This window comes from Delphinus delphis, chromosome 14 (genome assembly GCF_949987515.2).
Source record: "Delphinus delphis chromosome 14, mDelDel1.2, whole genome shotgun sequence".
In the NCBI taxonomy this organism is placed as follows: Eukaryota; Metazoa; Chordata; class Mammalia; order Artiodactyla; family Delphinidae; genus Delphinus; species Delphinus delphis.
Genome location: NC_082696.1, coordinates 29385067 through 29398660, shown reverse-complemented (window position 1 = coordinate 29398660; position 13594 = coordinate 29385067). Strand labels below are relative to the sequence as shown.

General features: G+C 38.0%; 1 protein-coding gene across 1 annotated transcript in view; it reads left to right on the top strand.

Annotated features, from left to right (window-relative positions):
• The window catches only part of EYA4 (EYA transcriptional coactivator and phosphatase 4), a 259130-nt gene that overhangs the window by 177192 nt on the left and 68344 nt on the right, over nucleotides 1-13594 (top strand). The window lies entirely within an intron of this gene.

The following is a 13594-nucleotide window of genomic DNA, read 5'->3' as shown; positions in this document are numbered from 1 at the left end:
GATTTGAGGGCTGAGGAGGGAGGGGTTTTGAATTGATTAACAAACAATAGTTGTTAAAGACATAAATATGTGTGGAAATTCCCCAGAAGGGTGTTTCCCTGAGTGACATGGGATGAGGGCTGGGGCTGCAAGATTACGGGCATCAAAAGGTTAAGAGGACAAGAATGACCCACGAAGAAGTCTGAAAATTGATGGCCAGATGTGACGTCAAGAAACCAGGAAAGAGTAGTTGTATCAGTTAAGATGGTTTCAAGTGCAGGTAATAGAGAAGCTGACTCATGGAGCTTTAAACAATAAGGTAATTTATTGGTTCGCATAACTGGAATTCCGGAGGTAGAAAGGCCTCTGAGTGGTTGATCCAGGGGCTCAATAACTTCATGGAGAAATCACTTTCCTTTGTCTCCTTTTGCTCTGCCCTCCACAGTTTTGGATGTGCCCTAAGGCTATTTCTCCACTGGGGATAAAATGACTGGGGGTAGAAATCAACACTCCACGCTCCCTCGTTCACATCCAGCTGAAGATTCAGTTTGGATCTGGAAGCTCTCTGAGAAGTATGAAGAGGAACTTACCCACAAGTCTCCAGCAAAGTATTCCTTGGGTCTCTTTGGCACAAATATGGTTACCTTAGGATTCCTGAAACAATCATTAACTGGAAAGATGAATTAGGCTGCCATCTCCTGGAAATGAGGGTAGACTTAGCTTTCTCTAAGACGCTGAGCTTTTTTGGTGGGAAATAAATACCTAAACAAAAATTAAGATTCTTTTAGGTAAAAGGGAATGAATTAAAAATGGCAAACCCATAGCCAGGCAACAGGACCACTACAAAATTATTAGATAAGCCTAAGAGGAAGAAATTTTGAGGAGAAGTCATTAACAATACGAAATGCCAAAGAGGGGCCAAACTAAGAGTTAAAGAAAAAGCCCATTATATTAGGAATTGGGAGGAGGTGAATCTAGGTAGACTCTGGAAACTGATTGAAGTGGAAAGAAGATTGCTGTGAGGTGAGAAAGAAAATACGAAGCATTGACTCTAATTTGAAAATTCTGGGTTTTGAAAGGAAGAACAATGTTTATATAGCAACTAGAGGGGGGAAATAGAAAGAGGAGTGCTTTTTTGCAACCACCTATTCCTGTGTCAAAGTCTAGTCCATGGCTGCTGATTAGGTTCTGTTGAAGCTCTTCCAGTGACCAGTTGTATGAACTTAGTCAACTTGTCAAGCCCTCTTGAGTTTCCAATCACTTTAAAGGCAGAAAAACAAAGCTGTGGGGTTTTTTTGTTTTGTTTTGTTTTTGTTTTTAATCTCACAGAGTTGTTAAATTTCATAAATATTTTAAAGAAGAAAATAATATTATTTTTAATTTTAGGTGTCTGTGTATATGTGTGTTTAGGAGAGATTTTAAATGTTATACTCTACTGAGGCTTCAAAAAATATTTGGGGACTGAAAATAGAACAGTTTTACTTTCAACCTCATTGCTTGGTGCTATGGTCTAAATATTTGTATCTCCTCAAAATTCATATGTTGAAATCCTAACCCCTCAAAATGATAGCATCAGGAAATAATCTTTGAGAGGTGCTTAGATCATGAGGGTGGAGCCCTCATGGATGGGATTAGTGCCCTTATAAAAGAGGCTCCAGAGAGTTCCTTTGCCAATTCCACCATGTGAGGACACAGTGGGAAAGCAGAAAACATGAATCAGGAACAGGGCCCTCACCGGGGAACTCAACCCTGCTGCACCTTGTTCTTGGGCTTCCTAGCATCCAGACTGTGAGCAATACATTTCTGTAGTTTATAAGCTACCCAGCCTGTGGTATTTTGTTATAGCAGCCTGAACATACTAAGATACTTGATCTTAAGCTAAAATTTGGATTTTGAAAGAATATAAGAAAATGTTTAATTTCAGGTAAAACTATGTTTTTACTAAAAATATAGAAAACGTAGTACCTGATTACATGCTAGGCACTCATTAAATAATTATTAATTTACTCTATTCTTCAAATTTAAAGACGAAAAATACTAGAGAGTCTGTCAATCACATTGTAAAATTCTTTATATTTGAACTGTATTTTTTTAATCAGAGAGTTGATTTTAAGAAACAATAAAACTATGCCACAGAAAACTAGTGATATTGAGGTGTGTGATCAAGCCTAGGTAACTAGGACTAACTAGGTCAGTCAGTTGAAATTACTGGAAAATCTATTCACACATTGAACACTTATATGCCAGGCACAGTCCTAGGCACTATAGATACAGCCAGGAATAAAAACTCCCCTCCTGTCATGAGCATACATTCTAGAGGGAGAGACAATTAACTAATAAATTAATATATACTATGTCAGGGGAGATAATTGCCTTGAAGAAGAATAAAGCAGTATAAATGGTACAATTATAATATAAATTAGATAGTGGGTAATTATTGGGTGAGGTTGTTGCTGTTTTATAAGGAGGGCAGAGAAAGGCTCTCTGAATAGGGGGGTCTGAGCAGAGGAACAGGACAAGGAGGATGGCTGAGGGAATGGTGCTCCAGGGAAAGGAAACGTCAAGTGCCAAGAGCCTGTTCTAGGAGCCTGTTGGGTATATTTGAAGATGGGCAGGTCAGGGTTGGGGAGATGGTGTGCCATGGGCTGGAGGAGCTCCATGAGTGAGGGAATCACTTGGGAGCCAAGGTCAGGGAAATGGTGTATCGGTGTATCACATAAGGAAGTGACCTGAGAGGCCAGGTGAGCAACTGGGGAATTTCTCTAGGAGCGATGGGAAAGCGTTAGAAGGTTTTGAGCAGAAGATGAACTTGGTTTGAGTTGGTTATTGCAAAGCTCCACTCTAACTACCATGGGGAGAAAAGGCTGTCCTAGGGCAAGCATGAAATTGAGAGATAAAAACAAATGCAGCTTTCTTTTTTCCTTTTAAATACAGAATAAAAATGAAGCCATCCACCTAGGAGGTTTGCCCAAGTAATAGCACAGATAGATCTACTCTAAGAAATAGATAGTATTGGTTTGTAATGAGTAGCGCAGTAACTATTCATAGAGAAATAATCCAGCAGACACTAGTCAACCTCACTTATGTATTTGGTGAACCTTGCTTTGTAGCAGTTAGAATAAGCACACCCTCCCCCTTTAGCACCAACAAACTACAACAGATTATTGAGTTTAGGGTCCTAAAGAGTAATGCCATTATGCCATTTTATTGTAAAGAAAAAATTACACTGTAGTTATTTTTGTCAAGCTTTTAGGGACTGTTCAGTGCTTTAAATTCAGAACAGTGTGTGTTCCCCTTAAATGTTCATGGTTGGAACACATCTAACTCTATGCAATATTTAAACACCTTTTTGGCAGTGAAACTCATGGGACAGTGATCTCAAAGCTTCTCTCATCCTACATTTTATAGGCTACCCATCAACTGATTTCAGAATTTAGGAGCAGCCATCTGTATTTTCTAGGCAGAATTTACAGAATAATTTTGCTTTGGAAAATGAGAAAAGTAAAGATTGCATGTGAGCCTAACAAAATACCATTCAATTTGCCTGATAATTTTTGCCAAGATTTTTGTCTTGAGGGCCGACCATAGAGCATTATTCCACACCCCCAGCTTTTGCAAACCACCCATCTTTTCCTAAGGGACCTTAACAGATGAAGCATTGAATTCTCTGCAGTCAGTGTTACCTCCCACCTGGGAAAAAGACAGCCCTGTAATTGAATCCCAGCATATGCATTGTCATCCCTCCTGCCTGTCCCTCTGGTGCTACAGCAAATTAAAAGATCTCTAAGCTCAGCCTGCCTTCCAGCTGCCAGCCCCTGGTAGACATGAGGGAGCCAGAAGGGACCAGGTGGAGCAGTTTTGAGTTGCATTAAACACACAGCACAAGGAGGTTGGCCGTAACTTCCCAATGAATATTTATACCAGCCCCATTTCTCATCTTGCTCTTTGGCATGGATCGGAGTGCTGAGCTCCTGCTGATTTCAAGGGCCCTGCATTGTGTTTGGACCTGCTCCGTGAAGTATTACGTCAGATGAGCAGTGGGCCCCAAGTTCCTATCACTAAGATGGCTGTTTGACTTTTTTTTTTTTAGTGGAGACTATCATGTTATGGGGTCATAAGGGTGGGGCAGTGGGGGAGTTCCCTGATGTCTCCTGGCATTGCTGGCTGTTCTGTGAATTACACACAGGAAGCAACCATTGCTTCCTGTGGAGTGGAACTTTAATTGCTTGTATTAAGAGCAGCACAACACTCTGGTTGGTATATTGGTCTATTACTGCATTTTCTTCATTGTTTTCTTAGAGGTTTTTTTTGTTTGTTTGGTAAAAGGTCAGGCACTTATCACAGGGCTCCCTCCTCACATTTCACATTCTGATCCCCCGTGGCAGGTGCTAACTTCCTTGCGTTCAAAGTGAATGGGTTGAGTAACCTCATAAAGATACAGAATGTCTTGGCATAGAAAGGGAGAGAGTACAGAATGCCTGTCTGTGGAGGACTCACAGTGTTATTTCGAGAGCCGTGTAAACCTGAGAAGATATTAGGAAAACCATCTACACACACACCCATTAACTTTTCCTAAGTAGTAGATCATAGACTTAGATTCCTGTTCCTCCTTCCCCATCCATATTGTTATCTAATAAAGCACATGCCATATGTGTATTTTAGGATCAGATTTCTAAAGAGAAATCATTTTTTCATTGTTTCATTGTGTGACACAATAAACTTTAGATCAGTGATAAAAAATGAACTTATTTACAAAACAGAAACAGACATAGAAAACAAACTTAAGGGTACCAAAGGGGAAAGGTGGTGGGGAGGATAAATTAGGAATTTGGGAGTAGCATATATACACTACTATATATAAAATAGATAAACAGTAAGGATCCACTACTGTAGAGCATAGGAAACTACACTCAATATTTTGTAATAACCTGAAAAAGAGTATATATATGTGTGTATATATATATATATATATATCTGAATCACGTCACTGTACACACATATATAGGTGTGTATATACATATATATGTATATCTCAGTCACTTCGCTGTACACCTGAAACTAACACCACATTGTAAATCAACTATACTTCAATAAAAATTTTCAAAATTAAAATGTTCGAAATCCATCTCAAAAAAATAAAATTACCTTCTTAGATAACTAAATATAAATAATTAGAAAGAGGACTGTGATCATGAGAATCCAGCATAAGTTCTCTAAGCAAAAGCCATGCCAGAATAGCCTGACAGCAATACCAGAAAAGAGGAACAAAGGCCTGCATTATACTTAGCACATATGGCATTCAACAGCGTGTGTCTCAAAGGCTCTTGATATATTTATGAGGAAAATACAGAAAAATAGAGACTGAAAGATAGTACTGCTATTAGCTCAATAACTATCTCCCAGTGATATAGATCTAAAGATATAACTCTAGTGCCTTCTTCAAGACCTGTCCTTGACATTGGCCTGTTCAACATGTTTATTGTGATTTGGCAATGAGCGCATGCTAGGAAAGTTTATGGGTGTCATGGCACAGGGAAAGAATACTTGGAACAGCAGAATCAGAATCTGACAGGACAAGATAAAACAGTGGACTCAATCCAACAAGATAGCATTTAAGAGGAACATATGAAAAGCTGTTCACTTAGGTTCCAAATGCCAACGGCATGTGTTGTGGCTGAGAGAAAACAGGGCTGTAAAGCATTACATGGGACAAATCATAGGGGTTTGGTTGGCTGGGTTTCAGTGTATGTTCATACTGTAAAGTGTCTGATAGCAAAGCTAGTGTACTCTTCAGACTATACTGATGGGTCCAGAGTGATCCTTTTAATATTCCTGCCATGTTTTGCACCTTTAAGGCTCTGAGTTGGGACATTCCTCTTTGAGGTTTGAAGGGAAGTTATGGGAAAGAAAGTTTAGACTTACCCCATGTCAATGGGTTAAATTTCTTCCAGGACCAAAGTTGCATGGAAACCATGTATGGAAGACTTTCTGATTAATAAGTGAGTGGAAAATGAAATGGGCTTCCTCTTAAGAAAACAATTTTCTTGATACTACAGGTTTTCAAACAGACAAATCAGACATTTATTGACAGCATTGTAGAAGTGACTTTGGTAATAGCTAACATTCATAAAGATACACTGTGTGCCAAATTCTGTGTAATTTGCGTGCGTGATCTTATTTCATTCACTCAGTAACCCTCCAGTGGGTATCATTAACTCCATTTTTGAGCCTAAAGTCCATTGACTGGTAAGTGATAGAGATGGAGTTTAAAACCCAGGTTTCAGCCTATAGTACAGGCCCTTAACATAGTACTCCCAGCCTTGCGCATAAAATGGTATTTTTGCATTCGAGGACATTGAATGTCCCTCAAGACTCCGAAATTCCATCATTTTCATAGGGAGCTATCTTTATTGTGTACATTATGCTAATGCTTTGCTCTTTTCAATTCAACATTCTAGCATTGAAAAACCCTCATTCAATCATCCAGTAAAATGTTTGATCCTTACTGGTAGAGTTTTTTCCTTAGAAAAAGAGTCTATATATTTCTTGGTATAATTAATGGTATTAGATGTTTTTATTGTGGCCGTATGGCTTTATTCTTCTGCTTACTGGAGGGAAATAATTTCCTGCTTCATTAACCATGGTTTGTAACTGATCTAACAGAAACTTGAGTCCTGTACTATTCAAATAACGGTTGGAGAATTCATTGGGCTTTTTTTCCTTTGTTTTCAAAGTAAAGGGGGGGGGGCTTTGAAAACCTAAATTTAGAGAAATGCTTTAGAGATACACTTTTTAAAAATTTACTCACATTTTTTGGGCGGGGAGACCATGTTTTATCTAAATAATCTGTTAAGAGTCGTAGTGAAGAAAGGGCCAGAGCTGTAGGACTCGTCTAGATCTGTAAGGAAGCCCTGGAAAGGAAGGACTGTAAAAGTGTCCAGAGAACAGTGTGTCCATGGCTTTATTTGCTGTTACTCCAGGGCCTGAGGTCACTCTGGCAGACGGGTCACTTGCACTGCAAGCATTCAGGCTGGCCTCAGGGACAGGCATGAGGTCACTGACAAACTGCAAGAATAGCTCCCATTATTCATGGCCCACTTCCCTGATCCTTGTTGATAGGGGTTTTCTTCCTCCAACATTTCCTTTTCTCTGCAGCAGAGCCCAGTTCTGATGATGTCTGCTGAAATGGGCTAGTGAGGGCCTCCTTCTGGGACTGTCTGGCCACCTGATCAGTGACATAGACACCGTGCAGCAGAGAGCATCCACATCTCCCAGCCTAACTGAGCCAGGGGAGAAACTGGCTCAGGACTGCAGCTGGGACAAGGGTTTCTTGGCTCCTAATCTGAAATGTGTTGGTTTAAGGTGGACGGATGTGCTTTTTCCAGAGAGTGGGAATTGGCACCCAGTAGTGACATGCCTATGACTTTCATCCAATCTAAGTTGACCAAATGGCTTTATTATATTTTTTCTCGCACAGTGGTTTTCTGTATCCATGCAGGGCATCTTCCTCCCCACCCTCTTGCACGCTCATGGGTGCGCGCACACACACACACACACACACACCTCACTCATTTGGGAGTTCTAACATTGCACATGCAGATATGAAACCTTCCATACACGTTGACATCACAGTGCTAATCCCCGTCTCCCTCCACCCATCCCTTTGCTCTCCTACTAGCCTCCAAGCTCTCAGAAGATACTTTCTGGATTCCTAGAAATGTCCCTGAACTTCCTGGATGCTCAAGCAGTGTTTGTTGAACCAGAGTACTCTTGACTCCGAGTTATTCAAATCACTTCATCAGCATTTTTCCTATTCCTATTTTATTATTCATCCTTAGCACTCACTAAGTACCCCACACAATTCTAAGTGTAGAGGAAAAAAGCAATGAATAGAAAATAATCCCTACCCTAATGCAACCTATACTCTCATTATTTAAGTAAAAGCTGATTTTGTTATTCCAATTTTTCAGCTAAGGAGGATGAAAAGGCTTATATTACATAAAAAAGGAAGTTATGAGTAAAGCAAATACCTGAACTCTTGCCCTTAAATGCATTCTGACGGTCCAAATGAAAATTGGCTAGTTAGGCAGACTCAGAGCTTGGGACACAGAGCCCTGCATACACACTGTCCACTTTATGCAAAGAGAAAAGCTGGCATGGGAGTGAATGCCTTTGAAAGTCTAGGATGTTTTTGCATTTCTTGGGTCATGAAGAATTGGTGGAATCTCAGCCTGTAAATAAACAGTCTATGACTCATTACCAGGCTCTGTGCAGAAGGAATCATGGTTTCTGAGTTACAGGAGACTAAATGCACAAGTATAAAGCATGCTCTTCCTTGGGTTTGAAGAGGATATTTAAGTCTGCTAGAAATAAATTCCACCTGTGCTACAGAAGAATGCAGACAAGAAGCAAGAAAACAGCTGCATGTGACCTGCAAGTCTTCTTTTCTTTTTTTTAAAAGAGTTTTTGTGTTTATGGATAAGTTTGTTTTTTATATTGTCCAGAAAGATGCTAGTATTCACATGGCCTTATGACATGGGTTGAAAGTGACATCTTGGAAGATAAAAAGGGGCACCTTTATACATATATATACATTCTTTTAAAAATTCTTTTCCAGTGAGGTTTATCACAGGATATTGAATATAATTCTCTGTGCTATTTAGAAAGGGGTCTCCTTTAAATATGGTAATGTAGATTTGTCAGAGTAGAAGCTTATATTGAGTTGAGTAGTTTTTGAAAACCATTCAAAATGTTTTATTGCAAGAATATGCATTCCTAATTGTGGTTTCACAGTGTGAAAAAATTAAAGCTACTTTTAAAAATGGGAAACATATAATGTGACAGAAAGAACCTGGGCTCCGGCATCAAATAGACTTGAGTTCAAGTCTTGGTGCTGCTACTTTCAACCTATGAGGTCTTGGGCATGCTGTATATCCTCTCTGAGTCTCAATTTCTTTATCTATAAAATATGGAAAATAATATGCACATCAGTGTGTTAATGTAAAGATTAACAGAGAGGATATATTTGAAGTACCAAGCGTAGGCTGTGTCTTACAATATGTACTCAGTAAAAACTGGTAGCTGTTAAACATTTTCTGCTGTTGAACTCTAAGGTAAACTTTATATTTTATATGTTACATATTGTATGAACTAGACTTAAAAAGAATCTGAAGTTTAATATACAAAAGGAAGTACAGGAATATCCTTACTGTATAGTTTATAGTTTATAGCAATAATGTATGGTTTATAGCAATAATGCATGCCTATTCTCTACAGGCTCTATTAATTGTAAGAAATATCAACCCATTAAAATAAATTCAAGCAAAGGAGACTTACTGTACAGAGCCAGATAATTGCATTTTGGCTTCCTGGAAACTGGAATGTAAGATACAAAGGCTATCTTTCTTTTGTTTTCCAGGAGTGACATATTCCTGCTCCTCTCTGTAGTGTGGGCTCCATCCTTTCATTCCTGACTGATTTTCCTTCTTCACGTTGCATGTGGCTCAGATTGGCTGTGAGCCCCTACACTACCTTGCAGTTTCAGTAATACTACCAACTAGATGCTTCCCCTAGAACCCCTTCTTTGAATTCATCAAAACCCAGCTAACAATTTCTGAGAAAATTTTCTAGACTCTTTAAGTAAGTTCACAGTATTAATAGTGACAACACTACCTGCCCCACTCCTTGGAAAACTCGCCTCTGTAATCTCCCATCGACCCATCTTGGGTTTAGTAATCCTGTGGCGCAGGCACCCTGCGTGCCAACAACCACTGCTAACATCAATCCTCCAACTGATTTTTTTCATGCCTCCCCAGATCAACAACCCTCGATGCCTCCTCATTGCCTATGGGTCAAGAATAAACTCCCTGGCGGTCCAGTGGTTAAGACTCTGCGCTTTCACTGCAGGGGGCGCTGGTTTGATCCCTGGTCGGGGAACTAAGATCCCACATGCCGCATGGCACGGTCAAAAAAACCCAGAAAAACAAAAAAAGAGGGATAAACTCCTCAAGTTTGACAGCACATTCCCCTGGCACCCTAAAATGAACTTAGTGTGATGAAACCTCTCTGGCCAAAGGTTTCTGTCTTGCTTTGGCCTCTGCTCCTGAATGCTCCCCTCTGAGGGCCCCATCCACCTCCTAACTCTTACGGAGCCTCTTACCTTCTACGCAGCATTTATCCCAACCACTTATCGAATTTCTATACAACTCCTTCAGGCATAACCCAGTAGTGGACACGTGGTAAAGCTGGAAAAACCTATTCATATGTCTCCCAAGCCCCACAAGCCTCTGGTCAGAGGGAGGGAACGCAGCTCTCAATGACCTTCTCCAGGATGTGGCCCCAGGCTCTGTCTGGATACTTAATGTACTGTAGTTTTCCATGCACAGGATCTGCTTTCTCATTTAGATCATAAATTTCTTTGAGGGTAGGACCATGGTTTCTCCATTTAGCAAGCCTAACACCTGTGACAGTACTTTGCATGTAATAAGCAATTATTCATTTATTAGTTCAATTAAACTAAAAATATTTATGTTGGGTGGGTTCGGTAGGAGAAGATAAAATCACCAGCATTTGTTGTTTACCGTAATTAAGCCTGTTATCAGGAGTGTGCTACCGATAATACTTTTGGGGGTTCCTACTATTCTCCTCTCCTCTGTGTCTTTTTTATCCGATTGCTATAAAGATTTCTCTTTATCTTATTTTAAGAATTTGACTGTAATGTGCTGAAGGTTTGGTTTTCTTTTTCTTTTTCTCATTTATTATGTTTCAGGGCTTTATGGGTTGCTGTTTATTATCAAATTTGGCCATTATTTATTCTGAAATTATTCTGTCTCTTTCCCTTTCTTGCTTTCTAATAATATTCCACAGGTTACTTTTACTTTATTCAATATTTTCCCCAATATTTTGTCTGTCTGCTTCAGTTTGAATAACTTGTACTGGCCCAGTTTCAGATTTACTGAATTTTTTTTTTTTTGCAGTGCCTTGAAGTCCATCCAAAGACTATTTTTTATTTAATATATTATAATATTCATTCTAGAACTTTCATTTGGCTCTATTTTGCAGTTTTCAGTTTTTTTCTATATGCGATATTTAGATGTAATACATACACGTTATATTCATAATTACACATACAGATAAAATATATATGGCGCATAGGTATATATGCCATATATGTATATATCTATATACGTGGCATATTTATATGTTTATACCTTGTGTACGTATCTTTTCCTATAAATTATTTCACATATACACAATAGTTTTTTAAATCCTTGTCTGCTAATTCCAAATCCTGAGTCATCTACAGGTCTGCTTCTATTTACTGTGTTTTCTCTCTACTATGGGTCATATATTCCTGCTTCTTGTTATGACTCAAGATGTCATTCTGAACATTATGTACAAAATAATTTATAGTATTCTGAAAATCATGTATTTATAGTTTTCTGAAGATTATGTACAGAAACTCAGTAGAGACTGAAGCATGGTATTTGTTTTGTTTTATTTCCCAAAGTGTCTGGCTGTGAAAACAAGGGTCTGAGCATTCAGATTCCTTTTGGAGTTGAGTTGAGCTGGAGCGGGACTGTGAATAACCCAACTTCCAACCTCCTGAACAGCCACTGTTTTGGTAGTTTAGTGTTTGAACTAGAAAGGCATTGACTGATGTTTCAGATATTTTTGATTCATGTTTTTATTTATTATTGGCAAGGCCCTTGTACCTGTAACTTTGGTAAATTCACCCATTAGTTCTCGTAGCGTTTTTCTTAATGGATTTCTCAGAATATTTTACATAAACAATTACGTTACCTGTGAATTAACAGGGTTTTTTTTATACAGCAGGTCCTTATTAGTTAACTATTTTATTGAATTAACAATTTTTCTTTCTAAGCTTTACCCCTTTTACTTATTCATTTTTGTTTTCTCCCACTGACTAAGAGTGCCAATAAAATGTTGTATTGAAGTGGGAAAAAGGGATACTCTTGCCTTAGTTCTGATCTTTCTTTAATGAGAAATCATTCAATATTTCATCATGAAATAAGATGTAGATTTTTCAAGAATGGTCTTTATCATATGGGAGGCAAATGCTTCTTTTCCTAGTTTTCTGAGAGTTGTATCATGAATGGATAATGAATATTGTCAAATGCATTTTACACCCATTGAAAGTATATTCTGTTAATATATTGAATTACATTTATTGATTTTTAAGTGTTAACTCAACTTGAATTCTTGGAATAAAACACACCTGGTCATCATATATTACCCTTTTCATTGCTGGATTTTATTTAATAATAGTTTTTGAAATATTGTTTCATCTATGTTCATGAGAAACATAAATCCATAATTTTTTTTTTCTTGGAATTGCCTTTGGCAGACTTCGGATCAGGGTAATTCTGGTCTCTTACAGTGGAGTGAAAAGTGTTACTTCCTATTTTTTTCTAAAAGAATTTATAAAAGATGGCTGTTATTTTTCCTTAAATGTTTGCTAGCATTCACTAATGTGACCATATGGCCGTGGAGTTTTTTTAAATGTTTAATTATGAACTCAATTTCTTTAATTGGTATAGGACAGTTTTTAAAAGTTGTTATAAGTTTTTATAGTTTGTGTCTTTCAAGAAAGTCTGATTTTATCTAAATTATTGAATTATTTGGCATAATATTGTTCATAATATTCTCTTATCATCCTTTTTAATATCTTCAGTATCTCTAATGATCATCTTCTGGATTTGTAAATTGTCTCTGTTGTTCATAGATTTTCTATTTCAGTGATTTCTGCTTTTTATTGTTTCCTGTCTTTTACTTACTTTGGGTTCAGTTGCCTTTCTGTCACTGGTTTCTTAAGGTAGAAACTTAGATCACAGATTCTAAACCCTTCTTTTCTTATGTAACCGTTTAAAGATATAAATTTCTCACTAACCACTGCTTTATTTGCATATGACCAATTTTGATTTGATTTTTCCTAAGATTTTATTTTTCAGGGTAGTTTAACACTTACAGCAAAGTTGAACAGTAGGTACAGAGATTTTCCATCTACCCCCTGCCCTGCACATGCATAACCTCCCCTATTATCAGCATCACTCACCGGAATGCTGCATTTGTTACCAAGGATGAACCTACACTGAAAGTACATAGTTTACCTTAGTGTTAATTCTTGGTGCTGTACATTCTGTGAGTTTGCATGATGTATAATGACATACATCTTTCATTACAATATCATACAGAGTATTTTCACTGTCCTAAAAATTCTCTGTGCTCTGCCTATTCATCCCCACCCCAATCCCACCCCTGGCAACTATTCTTTGTGCTGTTGTTGTCACATATACTTTTATCCTATATCATAAATTACACAGTTCACTGTCTTTCATGAATTAAGAGAAAAATAAGATAATCTTTTGTATTTACCTACAAATTTACCTTTCTGTCACTCTTCATTCCTTCCTGTAGATCTGAGTTTTTGTATGGTTATTACAAATAACAAACAAATGAGGAAGCTTAACTAGCATGGAAGCTTTACTTATTTATTAATTTTTAATGGACCGTCACGTTCACCTGATTAACCAAAAAGTCTTAGCTGTGGGTTTCAATTCCTATTATTGTGAGATCACCTGCATGCTCAGTAAAG